Source organism: Trichechus manatus, unplaced genomic scaffold, assembly GCF_000243295.1.
Source record: "Trichechus manatus latirostris isolate Lorelei unplaced genomic scaffold, TriManLat1.0 scaffold00023, whole genome shotgun sequence".
NCBI lineage: Eukaryota > Metazoa > Chordata > Mammalia > Sirenia > Trichechidae > Trichechus > Trichechus manatus.
Genome location: NW_004443959.1, coordinates 934439 through 959086, shown reverse-complemented (window position 1 = coordinate 959086; position 24648 = coordinate 934439). Strand labels below are relative to the sequence as shown.

The 24648-nt window shown below is 43.9% G+C and overlaps 1 protein-coding gene across 1 annotated transcript in view; it reads right to left on the bottom strand.

Annotated features, from left to right (window-relative positions):
• CYRIA (CYFIP related Rac1 interactor A) overlaps window positions 1–24648 on the bottom strand; it is a 125917-nt gene extending 101269 nt beyond the window's left edge. Inside the window, exon 1 of the mRNA XM_023728236.1 lies at window positions 24613–24648. The gene's annotated coding sequence lies outside the window, so the exon portion shown is untranslated. The remainder of the gene's footprint in view (window positions 1–24612) is intronic.

Genomic DNA, 24648 nt, shown 5'->3' with positions numbered 1-24648 from the left:
AAAAAAAAAAGCAGAATCTGAATTGAATGCCTGTTAAGTAAATGCCATTATGCAAAGTGAACCACATATATTCTGCCTTCTAGATGGTCACATTATTGGAAAGGGAGACAGAATATGGTCACCTATGACTCTAATAGAAAGTACAAAGTAGTAAAAGCCCTAAGATGTTACAAAGAAAATGCTCTGCTAGACCAGACCAGACAAAGCAGAGACTGTTTACAGCCAGGAAGGTCAAGGAATGCTTTTTGGAAGAAAGGACACTTGAAGGTAGAAGATGCTATAATTTATTTTAAAGGATAAATCTGGATGATTATTCATTTATACTTTTAATATATAGAAAAGTCCAAGGTATTATGTTTGGTAATTTGGAGGATATAAGAAAAGAAAGAGAACATGAGAGAAACTCTGTTGTCAGATAATTTATAATCTGGTTGGGAAGAGGTCACATGTGTATACACACGTGGACACTCTTTGTGATAAGTGCCAGGTAAATAACTCAGAAGTGCAGAGTGACCAAAATGGTAGGGCAAGCTGCACAGTGTGACCGGAAGTGTCCAGAAGGCAGCTCGAAGAAGTAACCAAGTGCTCTGGTTTTTCCTCTTTGGGCCTCAGTATTCCCATCTGTAAAGTAAATGGCTTGGTCTAAACCAGATTTTTCTAACCATGTGCTAATATTTATGCCCTCAGTCTAGGGAGTCAGCTGGTGAGGTCAGGGTGGCCAGAGCCCCAGGCAACCCTTCCTTGACCAAAAGCAGCTTTATCCATTTCCACAGAGTGTTGTACAAACATTATCATTTTTCATGTAGCCGTGACAGAAAACATTTTCAAAATTCCTAGTCAAGATGACCTCAAAGAACACTGCCTGTCTGATAAACCCATGAGGGGGAGCTTGAGTACTGCCCTAAAAACAGACAGGGTTCGAATAGGCTAAAAGCACATCCTACAAACCCTACAGCTTCTGTCCAACCTCCTCACCTCCACCTCAACCTTTACCACTCCAGGCTTTACTTATTCTCTCCAGACATACCACCCTCTTCTCCTGCTCTCTGAATCAGCAAAGCACATTCTCATTTTGGCATCTCCCCACTTTCTTTTCCTTCTGCCTTGCAGAATTCACACTCCTTCAGATATTGACAGAGCTCACACAATCACTTCTCTGCTCAAATAGAATCTTACTATCAAATATAACCTTTGTCATGGATTGAATTTTGTCTCCCCAAAATTTGTGTATTAATTTGGCTAGGCCATGATTCCCAGTATTGGGTGACTGTCTACCATTTTCTCATCTAATATGATTTTCCTATGTGATGTAAATCCTATCACTATGATGTTAATGAGATGGATTAGTGGCAGTTATGTTGATCAGATCTACAAGATTATTGTGTCTTAAGCACAAAAAAAAAAAGAGAGAAGCAAGCAGAGAGACATGGGGACCTCATACCACCAAGAAAGCAATGCTGGGAGCAGAGCGCATCCTTTGAACCCGAGATTCCTGCCCTGAGAAGTTCCTAGACCAAGGGGAAAATTGACGTCAAGGACCTTCCTCCAGAATCGACAGAAAGAAAGCCTTCCCCTAAAGTTGACACTCTGAATTTGGACCTGTGGCCTACTAGACCGTGAGAGAATAAATTTCTCTTTGTGGTATTTCTATTATAGCAACACTAGATAACCAAGACAACCTTATATATGCCTTCTCTGAAGAACCCAGATAAAAGTGAACTCCTTTTACCCTCTAACTCCCATTACCTAGCTTTGCTTTCTGATAGAACTTAGCACTTCATGAAATAACGTGCATGTATATATACATGCATGCCGTTGCTAGGTGCTGTCAAGTCAGTTCTGACTCATAGCAACTCATATACAAATGCATATGCAACTACATGTTTGTATATGTGCAACTATATACATACACACGCATAGATAAAAAACAGGGGCTTTGCTTTGTTCAGTGCCAGGAATATAGTAGGTGCTCAATAAATATTTGTTGACTGAATGAGGACGTGAATGAATGGATGGACAAACCAGGCCCAATCTTAACAGCCCCAGTGCTACCATGCATGCTGTGAAGTGAGAAGGAGAGAAAGCCAGCCTTGGTCAAAGCTGAGGACAGGATATGGATGGGAAGAACTCAACTGGCGGCCTGGGCTGGGTTAACCCTGAGTTCTCCCTATTCATCACACCAGCTGTATGGCTGGGAGGGGGTTAGGGAACAGTACAGGGGACCACCTCTTCTGATTACCAAGTCCGCCCTCAGACAATCACCTTGAGCCTCATTATAATGGTTTTCATAAATGCAAATTCTCACCCACTTTGGCCCAGGCAAATAGTGAAATAAAGTGTCCACAGAAAGCTTGGTCAGATCATCACTCAACTGACTGGTATCCTATGCAGTGCCAAAAACACCTTAGGGTTCAAATCCTGGCCCCATCATTTACCAACTATATAAACTGGAGCCAACTAACTGTTCATCCCCTTGAAACTTCCCTCTTCCATGAAATAGGTATAAACAATAAAATGTAATTCATAGAACTGTTGTGAAGATGAAGGGAGAAAGGGCATGTGGCAAGAACCCTCCAAAATCAGTCCTCTTCTGCTCTTGAAGAACATGTATCCTCAGAGCTGTACACAGAAGTTTCCTCCAATAATGTTAGCAGAAGGAAAAATGACTAACATGTAAATAATATTTTCACTGTTGTTTCTAAAAAAACTCTTTTAAATGAGCTGTTTGGTCTTGTGAAGAGCTGTTAATCCTGGTGACAAAAGGATTACAAGTTGAAAAGCAAGTTGAAATGTCTCAACGCTCAGCAAAAAATTATTTAAATTAAATGTACTAAGGGAAAGGTAAATCTCAATTACAGAATAAATACAGAATGACATTTTATTATTTTCAAGTTCATGTTGCAGTTCACACTGGCCTCTTAGAACATTATCTAATCCTGGTCTAATCCAGATAATGATGGTGTGCAATGACCTCCCTTCCCCCCGAAGGGTATTATATGTGGAAATGGAGTGCCCTACCTGGTAAGAGGGGACACATGTCTGCATTTCAAACATCCCGTAGTAACCTCATGAGTCCTCTACCTGAGACCAGCCTCTGAGCATGTTTCCTGAGCTGTACTCACCCCTATAACCTTTGACAGACTGGCCCCACACAGCCTGACCCAGGCCATGATGTGAGACATGATCCAGAGGCCAAGCACAAAGTCAGGCAGTGTCACTGAAGTAGCCATTGTGTCTCAAATAAGCATTACTTTGGAAGTTCCTGTCCAAGTTACCACCACAGCCGTCTGAGGCCCATGGTCAGATCTGGAAATGACAGGGAACTGCCTGAGTCTGCCCTGACAAGGAAGGCTAAACACACGAGAAGTGTGCCCAACAGGAAGTGCCCCCTCCCACCCCACGTAGTCCCCTGACTGCCCAGGTTGAGGAGACAGCAGTGACAAGAAAGCTGAATCTGAAGTTTTCCAGTCCCTCGACCATATCATGAGGCTGTTCAAGGCAAGAAATGTGGCCGCTTATGCTACAGAGGCCCTTCCTTCCTCAACCTTCCATCTCAGCTCCCTCAGTCCACCAAGTCCCATGTCTCAGTTGCAATCCAGAACCTCTTTTTTAAACTGTGCTCTCCCTTCTCAAAGACCAGAAACATGGAAAATGATCCCTGAAGAGCAGACAGTCATGCCTCTGTCTGCCTGTTGATCTCCCCTTTGTGCCAAGGCTTGCCAGGGCTAATCGCTGAAACTAACAATAAATAGTCAAATGCACTGAGCACTCACTGTGTGCCAGACAGATCCCAAACACTTTGCATGCATGACCTCATTAAATCATACAGCAACGCTTTGAGGAAGATGCTATTACTATTGTCCAATAAGGACAGAAAGATTGAGTAATTTGCCCAAGGTCACACAGCAAGTGAGTGGAGGAGTGATGGCTTGAGTGGTGTTATCTGTCTGGGAGGAGCTCCACCAGGAAGCAGAGCTTCTGCCACATCCACTGTGAGACGTTGGCCCTGCCTTCACATCTTGGTGCCTTGGTTTCCTTTTCTCTAAATTTAAGAGGCATTGGTGGTTCAGTGGTAGAATTTTTGTCTTCTGTGTGGGAGACCTGGTTGATTCCTGGCCAGTGCACCTCGTGTGCAGCCACCACCTGTCTGTCACCAAGTTTGCTACAAGGCTGAACAAGTTTCAAAAGAGCTTCCAGACTAAGAGGGACTAGGAAGAAAGGCCTGGTGATTTACTTCTGAAAATGAGCCAATGAAAACATCATGTATCATAACAGTCTGATCCTGTTGTACACGGCATCACCATGAGTCTGGGGCTGACTCAATGGCAGCTAGCAACAACAACAACATTGCTTCCAGAAGGACAGGGTAGAAATAGCAACAATAAAAGACACGAGGAATAATAAACGTTTTGAACATCCCCAAAGAAAGATGCACCAAGAGTCTGTATTAAGAACACTGTCATCATTAATGCTGGAGACCTCGCATGACCAGAGTTCTTTATGTGATGACATGACTTCCAATACAGGAAATAAAAAAGGCTTCAGAGATATTATATTTGAAAATAAATAAATAAATCTCGATAAACCCATTTCTCTCTCTAGCACACAATTAAAATACATGCTCTGTCAAATTTCTAGTCTTAAAGAGACTGCAGGAACCTTAATTATATTTGACTTTCTTAAAATCCCAGAATATTGGGACAGCTGTGACCTCATATATTTATTCAAAACACTGCATTGTGTTAAACACCTACTATTTTTCAGGCAGTCCTAGGTTTTAGGGATATAGGGGTGAATGCCACAAAATATCTTCAGTCATGGACCTGTTTCATTCTAGTGAAATATTTCTCCCTAAATTATCAATAAAAATAGATATAAGCTCGATTCCTAGGATGCCATCAATTTTTTTTTTTGAACTAAGAACAAAATATTCACAACCTTGTTTTACAAATTTTCAGCATATGTTGTTGTTGTTAGGTGCCTTTGAGTTGGTTCCGACTCACAGTGACCCTATGTACAACAGAATGAAACACTGCACCATCCTCACAATGGTTGCTATGCTTGAGCCCACTGTTGCAGCCACTGTGTCAACCCATCTCATCGAGGGTCTTCCTATTTTTCATGGACCCTCTACTTTACCGAGCATGATGTCCTTCTCCAGGGATTGGTCTCTCCTGATAACATGTCCAAAGTATGTCAGATGAAGTCTGTGATCCTCACTTCTAAGGAGCATTCTGGCTGTAGTTCTTCCAAGACAGGCTTGTTCACTCTTCTGGTATGTTCCATATTCTTTGCCAGCCCCATAATTCAAAAGCATCAATTCTTCTTCAGTCTTCCTTATTCCTCACTGTCCATTTTTCACATGCATCTGAGGCAACTGAAAATACCATGGCTTGGGTCAGGTGCACCATAGTCCTCAAAGTGACATCTTTGCTTTTTAACACTTTAAAGAGGTCTTTTGCAGCAGATTTCCCTATGCAATGCATTGTTTGATTTCTTGACTGCTGCTTCCATGGGCATTGATTGTGGATCCAAGTAAAATGAAGTCCTTGACGACTTCAATATTTTCTCTGTTTTTCATGATGTTACTTATTGGTCCAGTTATAAGGATTTTTGTTTACTTTATGTTGAGGTGCAATCCATACTGAAGGCTGTAGTCTTTGATCTTCATCAGTAAGTACTTCAAGTCCTCTTCACTTTCAGCAAGCAAGGTTGCGTCATCTGCATATCACAGGTTGTTAATGAGTTTTCCTCCAATCCTGATGTCCCATTCTTCTTCATATAATCCAGCTTCTTGGATTATTTGCTCAGCATACAGTTCAAATAAGTATGGTGAAAGGATACAACCCTGACACACACCTTTCCTGACTTTAAACCATACAGTATCCCTTTGTTCTCTTCAAACGACTGCCTCTAGGTCTATGTACAGGTTCAGCATGAGCACAATTAAGTGTTCATTCTTTGCAATTAAGTCACATTGTTTGCAGCGTTATCCATAATTTGTTATGATCCACACAGGTGAATGCCTTTGCACAGTCAATAAAACACAGGTAGACAACTTTCTTGTATTCATCTGACATCAGCAATGATATCCCTCATTCCATGTCCTCTTCTGAATCCGCCTTGAATTTCTGGCAGTTCCCTGCTGATGTTCTGCTGTAACTGTTTCTGAATTATCTTCAGCAAAATTTTACTTGTATATGATATGAATGAAATTGTTTGATAATTTCCACATTCTGTTGGATCACCTTCCTTTGGAATGAGCGCAAGAATGGCTCTCTTTCAGTCAGTTGCCAGGTAGTTGTGTTCCAAATTTTTTGGCTTAGATAGGTGAGTGCTTCCAGTGTTGCTTTCATTTGTTCAAACATCTCAATTGGTATTCCACCAATTCCTGGAGCCTTGTTTTTTACAAATGCCTTCAGTGCAGCGTGGACTTCTTCTTTCAGTGCCATTGGTTCTTGATCACATGCCACCTCCTGAAATAGTTTAATGTCAACCGACTCTTTTTGGTACAGAGAGTCTGTGTATTCCTTCCATCTTCTTTTTATGCTTCCTGCATCATTCAATATTTTGCCCATAGAATCCTTCAATATTGCAACTCAAGGCTTGAAATGTCTTAGGCTGGGTTTTCTAGAGAAGCAAAACCAGTGAAGCATATATATACAAATATATACACATACATACAGAGAGAGAGACAGAAAGAGATTTATCTCATGGAAATGGCTCAAGCAATTGCAAAGGCTGATGATTTCAAAGTCTGTGGGTCAGGCATCAGGCTGGGAGCTTTCCCTGACTCAAGTAGCTGCAGGGGCTGAGAAACCCAAGATCGGCAGGTCAGATGGCAGGCCACTGGCTCACGGGCTGCAGAGGATGATGAATCCAAGATAGGCAGGTTAGACGGCAGGGTGCTGGCTCACAGTCTGTGGAGGTTGATGAAACTCAAGATTGGCCGGTAAGATGGCAGGTTGCTGTCTCACAGGCTGTGGAGGCTGATGAATCCCAAGATCAGCAGGCAGTATGGCAGGTAGCTGGTTCAAGTTCCAAGAACTGGAGGTCAGATGATGACAAGCTGGGCACAGGACCCAGAACAAGCAAGCGAGCTTTGCCAGAATGTCCATATATATATGGGATGCAGGCCACACCCCCAAGGACACTCCCCTTACTACTGGTCGGCTGATCACATCAGATCACATCATGGAAGACTACATAACTGCCAAACTACATCATTACATAATAAGGTCTAACCCAAACACAATGTTCTGAATAGCAGCAGAACATTGTGTATGGGTCAGACCTTATTATTTCCCCAATTATTCGTTCCTCTTTCCCTGTAAAAGGCTACATAGCCTTGCTTGTTGAGAGTGACCTGCACATACTACCTCCCTGCCCACAGGAAGGGGATACAATTGATATAGGACTTGGCCAGACGTCCTGGTTAGTGAATGGAATGTGAGTAGAATAAGCAATGCCACATCCCAGCACAAGCTCCAAGAAGCATCTCAAGTTTCTGCCACCTTAGCTCATTCTTTCCCTCTTTCATGAGAATGGCACGTTTCACTACGTGGCTGTGCCTTCAGCCCAGGTTCCAGAATGAGAAAAAATGTGGATCGGTGACCCACAGACTGACCTGCTGTCTCTCATATGTGATATAAGCAGGCTGCTCGTTTCTATCAATCACTAGATTTGGGGTTATTTCTTATTGCAGCAAAATTGACAAATACACCAAATTATTTTACATTCATAGGTATTATGTTGATGTCAGTAAAGAAGGGATCCTGTCTGTTTTATGGATGAGCTCCCTAAGCCCTAAGAGTGGCTAAGTGATGGCCTAGACTCAAACAGCAAAGAGATGAAAGCTCTGGGGAACAAAACGAACCTGACTTTTCGTTGTATACTTCATCATGGAAGAATGTGATTAGAAAGAAGGTGGGCTCAGCTTCAATGTAAAAATCTGATCTGCAAATTGCAGATCAATGAAAATACTAGCAAACCATAAAAGTTTCACTGGTCTCTGCACCAGTTCCCACTATCAAGAATGATGTCTCTAAAGAACAAGAGTCATAGAATAAAAGAAAAGCAGAACCCAAGGACAGCGCTCCATCAAGCGTAACTGGCTCCCAGCTCCACTCCTTCACCCATGGCTGGGCAGCTCCTGTGGTTGTACTAAAACAGCTCAGGGGATAGCGCCTGCCCTTCTCTGGCTGAGGAAGGTTTCCTGAGCTAACACAATTGCTCTGTAGCAGCTACACGACAAATATTCCCAGAACATCCATCACATGCACGAAACCAGCACTGGGGATGCCAATAATCAAAGGGTGAGGAATTTCACCAGGAAATTAAAGCAGAAAGGTTCCCTGACCTTCTACTTAGTCAGCATGGTATAACTCAGGACAAAGGTTCACAGGATCTGACATGAGTGACTAATTCAATTTGCTTGTTCCTATTGTTTTAAATTCAAACTCTATTGTTCTTTCTCTTGGTTTTATTCTCCTCTTTCCCCCTTGCTTTCCCTTTTAAAAAAAAAAAAAAACTCCCGTCAATGGGGGAGAGTGAGTCACCTTAATCATTTATTTGGACACATTTCAGCCTGGCTCTGTGCTCTCTCGTCCCAGCTTGCTGACATATATGAAGGCATTCTGCAGCAGCTGATCTTTTCACTAGGCAAATCAACTTTTAGCAGCTCTTTTTGGGGGCTCTAGGAGAGTTGCCATGGGTGTGGCTTTCCATGCCAACTCACACTATTGGCTTCCTACCCTGACAAGAGCTATGCTGACTTCTGACACCTCTTCCCCCTACTGACCCACAATGCATTTTTATATAGCACCCAAAGCTCCCATGTCCTGAGCAACAGCCCTTTGAGTTTCTTCCGTCAGTGTTATAGCAGCTAAATAAAATGACCTGCTCCATAGTAGTCAAGTAAACCTACACATGTATAAAGGAGGCCTGGTGGTGCTATGGTTAAGCACTCAGCTGCTAACTGAAAGGTCGGCGGTTCGAACCCACCCAGCAGCTCCATGGGAGAAAGACCTTGTGATCTGCTCCCAAAAAGATTACAGCCAAGAAAACCCTATGCGGCAGTTCTACTCTGTCCTATAGGGTCACTATGAGACTTGATGGCACCCAACAACAGTATACATGTATATGTTTTTAAAGCATTACACTAAACTGTGGAAACCCAACACTAATATAAATCAGGAAAAGCAATTCTGAAAGCTGGGAGAAATCCCAAACAGGCAGTTCAATACATATCAGGAGAAGCAAAATTTACAAAAACTGAGTTGTGAACAAATGTTAAACACTTCATCCAAAATCCTTCACCAGGTATCACGCTGTTAACAGAAGTCCCTCATAGGCATGTTAAGACTTTGTGATTTGTATGTTGCTTTTGTTAGGCGCCTTCCAGTCGGCTCTGACTTACAGAGACCCTATGTGCAACAGAACAAAACCCTGTCCAGTCCTGCACCGTCCTCATAACTGTTGCTATGTTTAAGCCCATTGTTGCAGCCAGTGTCAATCCATCTCACTGAGGGTCTTCCTCTTTCACTGACCCTCTACTCTACCAAAGATGATGTCCATGATATCAAGCATGATGCAATTTGCATAGAGCTTTTAAATTGTTTTCAAAGCTTGTTATCTTCAAAATATCCCTGAAAGAGAGGGAGGCAGGAGAGACCATCAACGCCATTTGTGGATGAGAAGGTGAAGGTCCAGATGAGAAGATGGTGTGACTCGCTTTAGGATCCCACAGGTCTTTGGCAGGTACGGTATTAACTCCCTGTTCTTCTAATATCAGATACTGTGAGTTTTTTTTTCTTTTTAATTTCTCTACCTTTCTGAAGTTGCAGCATGCATTTGAAACTAGGAAATTCAAGTGATCTTATCCCAAGTGTTTTGAAGAAAGGTCCTTCAAACAAAGTACAGTACAATATTGTTGTTGCTGGGTGCCATCGAGTAGATTCTGACTCGCAGAAACTCAATGTGACAGAGCAGAACTGCCCCACATGGTTTTCTAGGCTATAATCCTTACGGAAGCAGATTGCCAGGCCTTTCTCCCACGGAGCTGCTGGTGGGGTTTGAATTGCCAACCTTTCAGTTAGCAGCCGAGTGCTGAACCATTGTGCCACCAGAGTTCCTTGCACTAAAATGTAAGCAGTGTTTATTTACTGTATCTATCTCAAGCACCACAACAATGCTTGCACATATAAGTTCTCAATAAACATTTGTTGTATGGTTAAAAGGCAACTATATAGCCACACTTTTATAACGATGCCATATACACTCTGACACACAAATACTCTTGGTTGAAAACCCAGTCTCATCGTTTCATTGTTAATTCCCTAATGGTTTTCCACAGAGGACAAGCTAGATGTCCTTCAGCTTCAATTTTCACTTTCTCCACGCCTACTCCCAGTACCCCTCCCCATCATCCTCTGACCCTACTGAGTTACTTATACCAACTGCTGTGAGTCTCCTTTGCCCTAAGGATGCAGGATTCATATGAGGAGAGGATATGCCACTGGAGGTGGAAGCTGGCAGCCTTGATTGGTCCTTGGTCCTGGGAAGCTCACCGGAGGCCACGTGCTTTTGCTTAGCCCTCTTCTTTGCCCTTGTTTTAGATCATCTGCATTTCCTATGTTTTTTCCCTGTCTCAGATGAAACTCAGGTATTTCAGAGCCCAGAATTCTGCTCTGTGAGGAGAAAATCCCCACCAGGGGAGAATGCTCTTTTCTTTTCAGAAAGGTCTCCAGAGATAAAGCCTTCCCCTCAAGTCCCCTGGGCTCCACTACTACTCTCTGAGTCAGCAAAGTGGTGAGTGGAAAGTCCTGGCTGGGATCCCAACACACTTAGAGGGTTTCTCGAGAGCTCCTTGTTCCAGTCTGTGGTCACTTTTCATAAACACCAGTCCCCAGCAGGGATCTGGGCAGTCCTGTTAATCCCTGGGGATTTCTGGAGAAGCCCTCTTCCTCCTGACCCCAGTTAACACTGTCCACTCCACCACTTTCACTTCCAGCTGTTTCCTGGGACCTTATTCTGTCCCTAACCATTCTACCTATCTGATGGTTGTCCAGAAAACAACTGGCTATTTGGGATTTAGAGCCAGTGACCCTCAAAAATTCCCATTTTCATCAAAAGAATCAAAAATACTCTTTAACCAGACCTCCTTGACTTTAAGGAAAAAAAAAAAAAAAAAGAAGCAGAGTCATTAATAAAACAAACCTTTGTCGTGATCACCCTCTAAGATGGGCCCTGAGCTAGGGGATAGGTATGTGAAGATTAAGGAAAAGCACAGGCCTGCCTGCAGGGTGCCCAGGCTAATTTCAGGACAGACTAGAAAACTGAATACAGTAAAAATCTAGTAAAATTTCTCCATCAGAGGGAGCAGCACCAGGAGGGCACTGAAATCACAGGCTGGCCCACTGTTGCCTCTCTGACCTCATGGCCTGCTACCTACCGGTCCACTTGTTCACTCTGCTACAGCCATCTACCTCCTTGCTGTCCTTTAAACGTGCCAGGCACCTCTCACCCACATTTTTGCACATGCCTTGAACATGTTTTAATTGCTGATTTACATGGCCCATTCTCTCACTCTTCCAGGCCTTAACTCAATCATCATCTTCTGGCAAGGCCTTCCCTGACTACCCTACTTAAAATAGCAGCTCTCCCCCACCGCCCACACTTCCCGCTACCCGCCCCTCACTGTGTATACCCATCTCCGCTTCATTTTTCTTCATGGAACTTATCCATCTCATATAACATATATTTTATTTATTTATGTGTTTATGGTCCATCTTTTCCCAACAGAATATAAGCTCCATGGGGGTAGGGAGTTCTGTCTGTTTGGTTCACTGCTGTATCCCCAGAACTTGACCTGAGAAGGAGTGTCTCATTCCTTGGGTTCCCAATAAATATTTGTTGAGTAAGTGGATGGACACATGGCAGGATGGCTGGATGGCTGGATGGCTGGATGGCTGGATGAGTTTGGTGGGAAGCTGGGGAAGATGCAACACCAGAACTGCATCACAAAGGATATGTCCAGCTGAAGAAAGAACATTTTAAAAAGAGGATGCTGCTTCTGTGTGATCTTGGGTAAATCACATTACAGTTTTCTCTTCTGTAATATGAAGCTAATGCATAATATTTGCAAGTCTGTGATGAGCTATGAAACTAAAAAGGGAGTTTGGGCCAACTACAATGAGCCAAAGATGGAAGAGGCTGATGCAAGACGGGAAAAGACAAGAGGAACCATACCTTTCTCTACAGCTACCAGATTGAGTTGTGACCACAGAAGACAGAAAGTGGGGAAGCCCAGCACAATGAGGGTGGGAGCTGGATGGATTAACTGAACTTGATCTCATGGTTTAACAGGGGGTGCTTCAGTTCTAGACCAAAGGCAGAATTTCTAATCCCCTATAGTACTGTTCTCTGTGAATTAACTCACCAAGCAAGCCACAAAACTTCATATGCTTTCTGCCTTTTGGTAAATAGTTGTACTCTCTGAGTCTCAGTTCTGCTCTCTATAAAATGGAGATAAGAACATCCTCTCTCCTTAAATGACGCATGTGAACATTGCTAGAACAGTGCTTGACTCTTTGGAAGCACACGGTAAAAGTTTGTTAAATGGAAATACATTATTCGCACGAAGTTTACATGAAGGTGGGGAGAACCATGGGACTCCACTCTGGAAAAAGGCAAAAAAATCAAGCTATGATCATTGCATTTTCTGAGGTCTGAGTGGTGTCATGGCAGGAAAAAGGATTTTATTTTCCTAAAAAAATAAAATAAAACTGCGGTCTGGAAGCAGCGTGAGACGTGTGGTATGGGAAAGTGTATGACTTCTAGAGACACGTCGACTTCATTGAGATCCAGGCTCCTCATTTTCAGTCCTCTGTCTTAAAGCAAGTTTTTAAAAACTTTTAGTTTCAGTGTCTTTATCTTCAAAACAGGAATAAAAATATCTACCTTGCAAGGCTGTCTGTAGGGCGAGAAATGTATATAAAAAGACTAGCAAAATAGAAATTAGTAGGTGCTAAACACATGCTGAATAGCATGATGCATTGTTTATTAGTATAATTTGAAATTTAAGGATACCTCACGAGATTAGGGACCGTGACAATACTGGGTAACCCATAAATTGTTGGGTAGAAAAAAATAATTCACATGTATATACCACGAGATAGCAAGTGTTCTATAGCTATTTTAGTTTCTATGAGTTGCTGAAACTATTTCCTGAATTTGAGGTTTAACAGTCTAGTTTATGCAACCCACAGCCTTACTAGCCAGTTACTGAACTTACAGTGTGAAAAGCAAAAGGAGGGCTGGGGTACACAAGTGGTTAAAAGGGGAGAAAATAGGGGAGATGTGCATGGCTCTTTATCCATACTGGCATAAGCTTACACACTCTCCCACAGTCATGTGGGGGGCCCCAGTTTGGCCCCATGAAAAGAGGGGCCTTGGCTCCAGCAGCTGCAACCTAGAGACAAGCATCTCCTCCCCATCCCAAGACAGTCTCGGGGCCTACAGTCTGGAGCCAGGCTTGTAAACCTAGGGATTGCTTTAGACTTCATCTAGTCAGACGCACTCTTTAGAAATGAAGGAACTGAGGCTCAGAGAAGGAAAGAGGCATCCAACAGGTTAGGCAGTAAGCTTGTGGCAGTGCCAGGCTTAATCCCCAGGGCACTCTCTGGGCAATGCTCTCTCCACCGCCCCACCTGGTCTTCCTGCTCCTCAGCATCATCGCAGCTAAGGACAGAAAGCAACACTGTGCATGGATTGCTACCCCTACTTCATTCCTTCTCCTCCTTCATGTACAGTCTCCAGACTCTGCCAAGCCCTGCTTGGTTTTGACCTGAAAGAACCTGAATAAGATGTGAACACTGGAGACCAGAGCAAGCCACGTTTTCACAGGCACTAAGGCAACTTCAAAGAAGTTCTGGCGGCGCAGTGGTTAAGAGCTCAGCTGCTAACCAAAAGGTCACCAATTCAGATCCACCAGCCCCTCCTGGGAAACCCTATGGGGCAATTTTATTCTGTCCTATAGGGTCACTATGAGTTGGAATCAACTTGAAGGCAATGGGTTTGTTTTTTGTTTTTATTTTTGTTTTTTAAGGCAACTTCAATACAGTTTCTCTTTCTCCTTCTCCTTCTTTTCCCTTTAATAATCTTTTCAGACTTCCCCTCTACTAACTATTAAATAAAATTGAAATATATTCTTAGGCTTTCATTTTTTAAAACCTGCATTAGGATTCTCTTTCTTTTACCTTTATTATTGTGAAAATACTATCCTCAAATGACATGAATCTTTTAAAATATATATCAGACAAATTGTACAGTCCTTTGTGTTTCAAAAGCAGGAGGATTAGATATTTCTTCCTGAGAAAACATACTTCAGTTGCTTCCTGCCTGTTAACTTCAATTGCCTTTCTTGGTGGCCACTGGTCCCTGAACAACAAAAGGTCCCTCACTCCTGCAGGAGCACTTCAGCAGTCAGTTCCATTTATGAGCTACACAAAAGCCAGGGATTGCTATGAGGCAGAGCCTTATCCAGAGAGTGCCTGGTGGGGCCCTACCCTTGGCAGTGCCTCCTTGGATCTGAAAGAACCCAACACACATACACACTTACACACCACACTCCTCAAACACCACATCCACACACACTCATACACACTCACACCCACACTCACACACCATATTCACACCCTCAAACACCACACAGACATTCACACATACACACTCACACACCACTCACATACTCAAACACCACACACACACAGTCATATATGCTTGCAAACACCACACACACTCACATATCACACATACACAACCACACTCATACACATACACTGATACCACACACACACACACACACACACACACACACACAGGCTTAATGTATAAGCCATCCTCAGAAGTATCCTCATCTCTATACCTCATATAAACCACGTTTACAACTCCCGAGTGGCTTCAACAGTCTGTACAAACCAAAGGCTTTCAGGATCCTAAAATCCAAGGTCACTTCTCTATTGTGGAAACCATCTGTGCATAGTCAGGCAACTAGTTCCTATCATGAGTTACTGCTAACTGAGAATTCCCTCCAAATGAGTAAGTTGGGTCCTTAGAGAAAGGCAGCACCATAGGCTTTTTAAACCTAATTAGATTCTGGAAGAAATGTTAAACTTTCAATCTGGCAAAAGTCAGAGTTATGATATGTTAAACATAAACTCAAAAGACAGAGAGAGAGAGAGAGGGAAAAAAAAAAAAACAAGGAGGAGGAGGAGGAGGAAGCAGAGAAGAGACGGAAGACTAAGGAGGAGGAGGAGGAGTAGAAGGAGGAAGAAGGGCAGTCCCCAATTCTCTCTACTTAAATGCTCTATATTTCAATATGCAGCCCGCACAGACAATGTCCATGACAATGAACTAATCCTTTTCCTTGGGCAGATCTTGTACTGGCCCTGTGCTCTCCATTAGGGAACTATCACCCTCAACAATGCCTAGTCACCGCTTTAACTATAGCCCCAGGAATGTAAAATAACCACTGGCAATGGCCATCACCATCAGGGCAGCGGTCACCACACGATGCTTGCTCAAGCATTCAACAAACACTCACTGGGCATCAGTGGCAATGGAGGCACTGGAGCCAAAATGAATCTGACACAAGCAAGCCCATGGCATCAAAAGATCCAGTGGTGAAAGAGAAGTAAGCCAATGGCCTTGAAGAAACCAAGGCAGACCACATGGAAGCCTTCTCACATCCCTCCAACAGTCTGCCTTGAGCCAGGGCAGCAGCAACTAGAATGAAGCCATATAGGTAGCTGAAGCCGGGCAGAGCAACAGTGTCTGGGTCTGAGGAAAAGACAAGAAGCATCAGGTCTATGCTCAGCGCTTCCCATGAGGACACAGTAGTCTCTCTTTTGGGGCCCTAGCATTTTAGAGAGAGAGAAAGGAATAAATCATTTACTTAGAAACAGAGTTCCTAGGGCCATACAAAGGAAGCCACAGGCCAAGGTCACTTAACAAGTCAAAAGCGAAGATAAGAGCCAAGACCTTCTCACACTCTGCTCAGGGCTTTTCACTTCCCCATATTCACTCTTTAAGCCCTGTTTCCTCCTCATAAAGCTGAGATGAGTAAGATTTAAAAATTCCCTTCTACCTTCCCCCCAAGGCCAATGATGAAACTTGATTACAGTCCATGTTGTCAAAAATTCCCAGCTTAATTTTACTTCTGAGGATTTATTATTACTTTTTTCCAATGGAACTTTGAAACCCATTCTTTTAATTTTTGTTTCTTTGTTTTGGTACCAAAACTGGTCATTTAATATGCATCTTCTATTATTTAAATTAATGAAATATAAAATTGACCATGAATGCGTTTGATAAGCATAAGGTGAGTGATGCCATCATGAACCATGTCACCATACCCATCTGATATCCAAGGCTGGACATTTAAGGGCACCACCAATGCCTCCCCAACCCCAGGAATGCTGTGATTTCCACTAGGTGTTTTGAGATGGAGGTCCACAGGCACATCTTCAAAAATCTTTGCTCAGATGTTCTTCCAAATTTAGAATTTTTTAGATTTTAGAAAGATAATATAGTGCATATACCATATATTATACATCCCCAGCATGATCTGGGGTGCTCATCTTTCTACAGCAAAATTTATTCATTCCGAGTGGGCTAAATGAAAACTATTAATAGTTGCATGTCAGATCAGGTCAGTGTTGCCTCTAAATGAGTTATGAAAAAAACTTTCCATTTTTAGAGGTTTTTGGACTTGGATATAAAGGAACGTGTCTCTGTCAGAAAATAGCTTAAATATCCAAATTTGTTACTTCTGAAGGTACTCAAGAGTTGAGTAACACCAAATATGAAAGCTCAACATTTCAGAAAAAAAAAATACACATTTAAAAATAAAGAAAAAACTAAGAGTGAGTAGATCAGTCCTATAGTATGTGCAATGCTTGATCGTGACTGGAATCACTATCCTTATTACAATCCAATAAACACAGAATAATAGCTAGGTTCATTTCAAGCATAAAGTGAAAACTCAAAAGCTAGGAATACAAATCCAGAAGAGTGGACTTTTTGGGAGTTCATCAGGGGGCAATTCAGGAATACGTCAGAGAAAGAAGTTGCATGTCATTTTCCACGCAGAACAACAAATAAAGAGGAACCTAAAGGGAAGAGCAAAAACTTCCAAACAAATTTTCTTCAAAGATTAGGCAAAAAGGTAGACTGACATATATTTAATTTATTTAATCCTCACAATATATCTGAGACATAAACATTATTAACCAAAATTCACAACTTAGAAAACTTAGCAAGATCAAGGAATTTGCCCAAGGGAAGAACCAGGATTCCAGTTCAGGTCTGTTTTCAAATCCATGCTCTCATCCTTAAGCTCTGGAAAATTCTTAGAACTTTTAGGCACACACTTCACCTCTCTGGAATTCAAAGGTTTGTAGTAGCTGAGTTCTTGCTTCAGCCTTGGAAAAATCATTGTGTGTGCACTCACATGCTCTCTCTTTCTCTCTGGACCTCAGTTTCTGTAAAATAACTGAGTTAGACAAGAGGTGTTCACATCCAGCTTTGAGAATATGAAAATCTGTCATTCTGGAAGCCCAGAACATACCTCTCTTTGTTCTCCTGACCTCAACTGTCCCAGCTTGGGGTCTGAAAAATAAGTTATGCACAACCTGCCTCTATTGAGTGGGGTCCACAGCTCAGCAAGGCCATATGCTACATACACTGCAGGCACAACTCATTACTGCTGGATTGCATCCTTGATGAAGCAGGCTGAGCAAAGGACACCTTTGAAGGACATCAGTCAGACGCAGAGATTTAAGTCACAGGGATGCACGTAAAACACAAGCTATATATATATTTAACTTTAGGGTACAAAGGCACAACCAGTTAGCAAGAACTTAAGACTTTGAAAGAAATATTTTACCCAAGACACATGCTTATTAATTCCATGCTCCTCACATGCTCCCCAGCTCTTAGTTATACTGGATGGTAGAGAGAGATGAAGTTTTGAAGACATGTAGACATGGTTTCAAATACCAATTCTATGCAACTTTCCTAACGAGGTGATATTACACAAGTACTCTGGACTCTTTAGTTCCCTCATCTGTAGAATGGGGATAACCTCTGTTTCAAAAGCTATTCAGAAGATTGCTATAAATGGATATTAAGTGATTATTCTTTTTCATGCCAACAATACCCTAAAGCGTTCAGCAAGGGCTACTACCCACATTTTTTTCTGAGGGAGACAGAAAACGCAAAGAGATGAGATAACTTGCCAAAGCTCAGGCTGCTCGTAAGCGTGCAGTGTGGCCCTAAGACTCTGGGTCTTCTCTCACCCTCCATCTGCTCTTCTCCTGACCACAACACACTGCCTCTCTACTCACTCACTAGATAGCTGGGACCCAGCCTCCTCATCTACGTCTTTGTTGCAGGAGAAAATGAGAGAACTGATGGTACGTTGAGGTAGCTGCATGTTTGCCATTATTCCTCGTGACTATTATATGATACTGTATTTTAATTTATTCTACAACCTGGAAATAATCAAACCAGTGGCTTTTTTTTTTTTTTTTTTTAAAGAAGACATTAACTTAAAACAGAGGAACACACTGGTAGTGACCAAGGCATTTCCAAGGTCAAACCTTCCCATCTGGAACACGGAGAAAGCTGGTGACTGTCTTCTCTGCCTCTGGCTCTGCTGAGCTCCTGTGTCCCTTCTTGCCTTTTCCTGTTGTCATGGGCTGGCCTTGACTTTCAATCACTTATCGGGCACTCCTTCAGGAAGTGATTCCCTTTCTAGGAGGGAGAACAAAGCTTCTCTGCCCTCTGAAGGGATTCTTTGAAAACATGTTTAGCTCTCCCCACCCCCAGCTCTCGGCAACTGTGCTAACTAGGGCTGCCAGGTTGCGCTTCTTCACCTGTCACTCAGGGAAACGAGTCCAGGGCTTATTAGAATCATCAGGCTAGATGTGGAAGGAAGCTTTTAGATCATCCAATTCAACCATCTCATTTCACCAACAGTGAAACTGAAGCAAAGATACCTGCCTCTTGCTCACTCAGGCAGTAAGGAGGAGAGCTGAGAGCTGAGCCCAGGTTGCTAGCTTTCTAGGCCGTGTGATTTTCTGTTGCATGCTATGTCTGTGTGCAAAATGCCAGGTGTAATTCAGGAGCTCCACAAATACTCCATCTAGGGAAATGGGCTATGGTGCAATAAGCATTCAAACATGACATTTCTGTCTTCCCACAGCACACTACACTTTGTGTGATGCTCGCCAAGCTCCACTTTGGCACAGGTTTACTCCTCCACCTCCCCTGTAGAGTGAGAGCTACCTGAGGGGAGAGACAATGTCATTCTGCTCACTCTGTCCACGCTGTCTAATGCAGCACAGGGAAAGAACCCAGGTTACATTTACTAAACGGATGAATGATCCCATTTTTATGCTTGGCCCATCATAAAACTGCAATTAAACTCTTTGGGGCATGCTATCTCCCCAGTTTCATTTTAAAAATCAAATTATCTATGCCATCTAGAATTTTTATTAGAAAGTGAAGTCATTAAATAAGCAGACATGAGACTCAGGCCCTGAGATAATTACAAATAGAGACCCATCGGACTATAGTGCTAAGCTGGGCCTGGTAAACACAGTGCTGGCAAATGTGGTGCCCAGTTCTAGTGCTTGGATTCTTTGGGGCACTGGGTTCTTAAACCTGGGAGATTAGGCTTCTCAATTACCTGAGAAAAGCTAAGGGACAATTCTATAATTGCTTTGTAATACTTGGATTTTCTAGAAATGAGTTATACTCACTGACTAAATGCAAATTCCTTTTGCATTTGAAGAGCCATCTACCAAACCACACTTCATGTCCTTGGTTGCTTCTCCTGCCCCTATATCTCTAGGATACACCTACCATGATTTCCATTCAAAATGTGTTGCAGGTGTTTTTATTGTATATATTGTTTCATTCTATGTTTTTATTATTTTAAAGAATAAAGAAATGTATAGTTATAGCTTTGCTTTAACGACGTGTTATCTTTCTCTCCCTAGTATCTAGCAGTGTCTTATACACGGTGAATATTCAATAAGTACTGCTTGGATTTAAAAGCAGAAAAAAGAAAACCTTCCGTTATAAAATCTTGGCCTGTTGAAGGGTTTATTTCAACGACAAACCAGCAATCTATTCCTTTGTAAAGGAAGCTACCTTTAGCATCATCAAACATGTTCTCTTAACTCAGGCATGTCAAACTCCTCTTCTATTCATTACTTAGAGAAATAAAACCCCAGCCAACTGCGGAAAGCCTTGTTAATGCGGTGCTGTGAGCAAAACCCTAATAAAAATCTCTAAATATTTACTACAAGTTCGAGTTACAACACTGACCAGCTCCACCCCTGTTAAAATCTGCCTGCATTTTCCAAACACAGTTATTTTAGATCACTGACATGTCAGCCAAAGAAACGACCAGATTGTAATATGAGGCAAAAAGCGAGCAGGACATAGTTTTAAATTCTGGCCCTGCCACTTACTAGCGGGCGGACAGGTACAACTAACTTCATGTTTCCCAGCTTCCTTAACTGTAAAATGGGGACACTAATGTCAGTGTCCAAGGTTTGTTTTGATGATCTGGGAAAATGTATATACATATATATGGTAACTTAAAAAAAAAAAAAAGGAAGCTAAACATGCTCAGAATGAAAAACAGGATGCATTTTTTCATTCATTTAAAAGTATTCTCACAGAGAGTAACACGTTTCTGAAATTCAGGTGTTCGCTGCCATTTCAAATGTGTCCCCCTTTGAGAAAAACAAAAGGGTTACATGACATCCAGAGCCGGTGATTCTTGTAGCGTGGTTGAATGCAGCTTATCTGGTGAGAGATAACTGGAAGATTCATCAGCATTGCTAGGAACCTAAGCATGTGCAATTTTTACCCTTCACTGATAACGAATGGATCTCTGAAGGCCAGAATTAATCCAGGGAGCTTTCCATCCCAGTTCTAAGAGAACCCAAAGGCCCAGTAACTGGAACTCTTTTCTAATCAATTTAACTAGATAACAAATCTCCTGTGAGGTGGGCACCATGCCAAACTCTATAAACACATAATATCATTTCATTCTTAAAATGCAACTATTATTATGCCCATTTTACAGACAGAAGAATTGAGGCTCAGAGGAGTTAGGTAACTCCTTCAGGATCCCACAGGTAGGAAGTAGCAGTAGTGGAATCTGCACTCATATCTGACACCAAAACCTAATTTCTTTCCAGTCACTACGCTGCCTTTTCAGGTAACCCATGCAGTCTCTGAGAAAAGATTTTTAACTAAGATGAAGTAGGAGCCAGAGGCTACTGTGAATGGATGAGTCAAAACTCAGAAGGCAGGATTGCCTTCCACCAGATATCTCTCCCCTGCCCGACTCACCAGAGCTCAATGAGGAGCTCACCAGCAATCACACTGTGGCTGCGAGGACCAGCACTGGGGCTTCCCAAAAGGTGGGCAGCCTTACTTCAGTCACAAAGCACAGGCCTCCTGACCCCACCATAATGGGCGACCCAGTCAAGCTGCCTCTTCTGAGCTCCACATCACCCTGCCCTTCGCTTTATTGCACCTTCTCTGACTATATTACAAGGATCTCTTGCCATGTCTGTCTTTATCACCAGATTACATTCTTTGAAAACCTAGAACAGTGTTAACTTTTCCCCCCAGTTCCCAAAACTGTATTTGGTTAAGAGTTGGTGCTCCATAAATGGAAGGTCCATAAATGAAGAAATGGATTCAGCATCAAGGGTGGACAAGTGACTTTAGAGAATTCCTCTAACGTTACCTGAGATTTTACGTCTTAATTATACCTAAGTGAGTTCTTAATCTCTGACCAGTGGTTCTGAGGTCTCTTTAACACTGAGATCTCCCAACAGGACTAGGACATTGTGGGTCCTTCTGGCTTTCAACTTTTCAAAGGACTCCCTATAAACTATTCTGTTCCATCCAAAAAGAACAATCAAATGTGACTAATAGGACAGATGGTATCAACCCCATTTTAAAGCCTATGAAACTGAGGCTCACACAAGTGAAGTGACTTTCCTAGGGCCAGTAGTTGACAATGGGGCTGCTCATTCCCTTGTCTATTCATGCTACCATATTGCTTTATCAGCTTATTATTAACAAAACAAGCTTGGAGTACAGGCAACGTGAAGGGAGAAAGGGGGTGGGGAGGAAAAGGAGAGGGTGTGCAATCAAGGGAAACGGGAGAAAAGGGAAGGATGGGTGCAGCTTCACTGGACAGTGTCGCTGACAGCTGAGCCTACGGCCCTGGGAAGCTCTGAAGTCCCATCCAGGGCTGTCTTGGGAGGACCTGCTCTGCTCTCAGTGTCCCTGACTCATAGCAAACTGAATTCTGCTTGGTGCTGAGTGAAAACAGGAAGTCATAAGTGGCTTAGCTCTCCTCTCAACTTGGGTCCCATCAGTTCAGGGCAAGGGTGCAGAAAGGGCATGGCAGGCCTGCTCTGTGGAAAGCAGCCTCACCAGCTGCTTGCCTCCACAGGAGTCCAGCCTTGCACCCAAGAGGCAGGGAAACTGGGGAACCCCCTCCTGTGAGCTTCCTAGAAGCATGTGATTAGGGGATGGACTAAGGAAGGTTCTGTTGTCCTCTGGGAGCAGGACTAGAGCAAGCCTAGCAGAGTGGAAAGTCAGGGGGGATCTGCATTTGTGTGCCAGCTCTACCGCTTTCCCATTCATTCAACAAACATTGAAGGCTGACTATGTGCTCACAATCGGCATCACCTTGGGGAAATAGTTCACTCTCCCTGAGTTTAGTTTCCTCATTTGCAAAGGAGGGGCAGCCCCTACTTCACAGGGTTGTTGTGAAGATGAAAGGAAATAATGCCAGTGAAGCCTCCCCACAACCCTTGTTGTCTATTATTAGCACAGAGGCAGTACGCTACCCACTGTGTGCCTGGGCCTGTAACGCTGCTGCTATCCTTTCCAGAGCTGAGAGGCAAGAAGGGGTGTGGGCAGGTCTGTCCCCATGTCTATTCCTTACTCTCTCCACCATACAGGCGTCCAGGGCCAGGAGGAGGTGAAGGTCTGCCAGCCCCCAACCCGGGCCAAGTGCCCATGTTTATGACTGTTCATTCCAGAGCAAGTAGAAAGGAGAAATTAGAGCCATAAAAGACAGGACAACAGACCAATAAAAACCAGCTCCCAGAAGAGTCAGAAGGAGGAAGAGAGGCAAAACTGTCACCATAGCAACACAAGACAGTCAGAAACACGCAGGAAAAACAGCCCCTGTTCTTCCTCCTCTCTTCACTACAAAGCTAGCCCTCGAACCCTATTTGGAGCTCAGTAAAAGCCAATGATAGATCCTAAAGCTCCTGGTCCCCCACCCGAGACTCCCAGCCTGACCTGGCTAGCGGCCACCTTCCTCGAGCTGCCCCAGGCAGGTCTCAGCCCTTCATGGTCCCAGCCCAGCTTTCTGTGCTCTGGGGACTTGATGCTGTGCAGATGGCCCAGGCCCTATCCAGAGGAGATGGTGAATGGTGAAAGAAGGGGGAAGTTTCTGACAGCGAAGGGAGGGAGAGCCACAGAGCTGTGGGGAAGACCAAGGCCCTCAACACCAGCCCCATTACTCTACCCTGAGTTGTCTGGATAGTGGGTGGGAAAACAAGGGCTTGTGGGAAGAGACCCAGGCCCAGAACGGTGGCCCCATCTGTACTGGTCTCTGAGCTCCCCACACAGAGGACGGGGGAATCCTGGGGACCTGGGGATGGGGTCGATAAATAGCTTTAGAGTCCTTAAATGATAAAGCTCTTGGTCCTGGTCTCTGGGGACACCGGCTGGCAAGTCAAGGGAGCTGGGAGGAGGACTCAAGCACTGGCTGGCCCATTTTGACAGAGGCTTCTCGGTCCTTCAGCTGGCAGGCAAGACAGGTGTCTCCACCAAAAACCATGGCTGGCCTGGGACCAGCCTTTTGGGAAATGGGTCAAACTGTTCCCAAAGCTCAGGATCCATAAGGTCCCTTTTGCCAAACTCAGGTCCTGGGGAGGGCGGTGGCAAGGGGTGCTGGGTTCTGGGGACAGCAGCTTGCTGGCTGGCCAAGAACCTCTGTGGCAAGTGGCAGCAGAAAGATCCAGCTGTACAGGGGATGGGGAGAAGGATCATCCCTGCCTCTGGGGCTGTGGAGAGTGGCAGGGAGCCCTGACCTATGGTGTGGGAGTAGGGAAACAGAGGGCTGGGGTCTCCTGGAAAAACTGGGTTTGGAGATGAAGACATCTGGAGGGGGTGTTGCCTTGTCGCGGGGCAAGGAGGGGTGATCTGGAAAGGAATAGAGGATCAATCGGTAGGCAGTCCTCAGAGAGGAGGAGCAGTGGGGCTCACAGACAGACATCTGGACGGCGACCGCTCAAGAAAGGCTAAAGGATTGGGTCCTTCCCAGTTCCCTCCCTCTCCGAAGGCTCAGGGGCGTCGGGAGCTGGGGAAGGATGGCAGTGTTCGCCGGGCGCCCCGCACCGCCCTGCAGTTGCCCGGCGACTCCTGACCCCGTTTCCCTGCAGACCCCCGGCCCGCGCGCGCTCCCCGCGGCCGTGTTCCCGCTGCGCTCACCCAGAGCCTCTGCCACCACCGCCGCCCGGCTCGGCC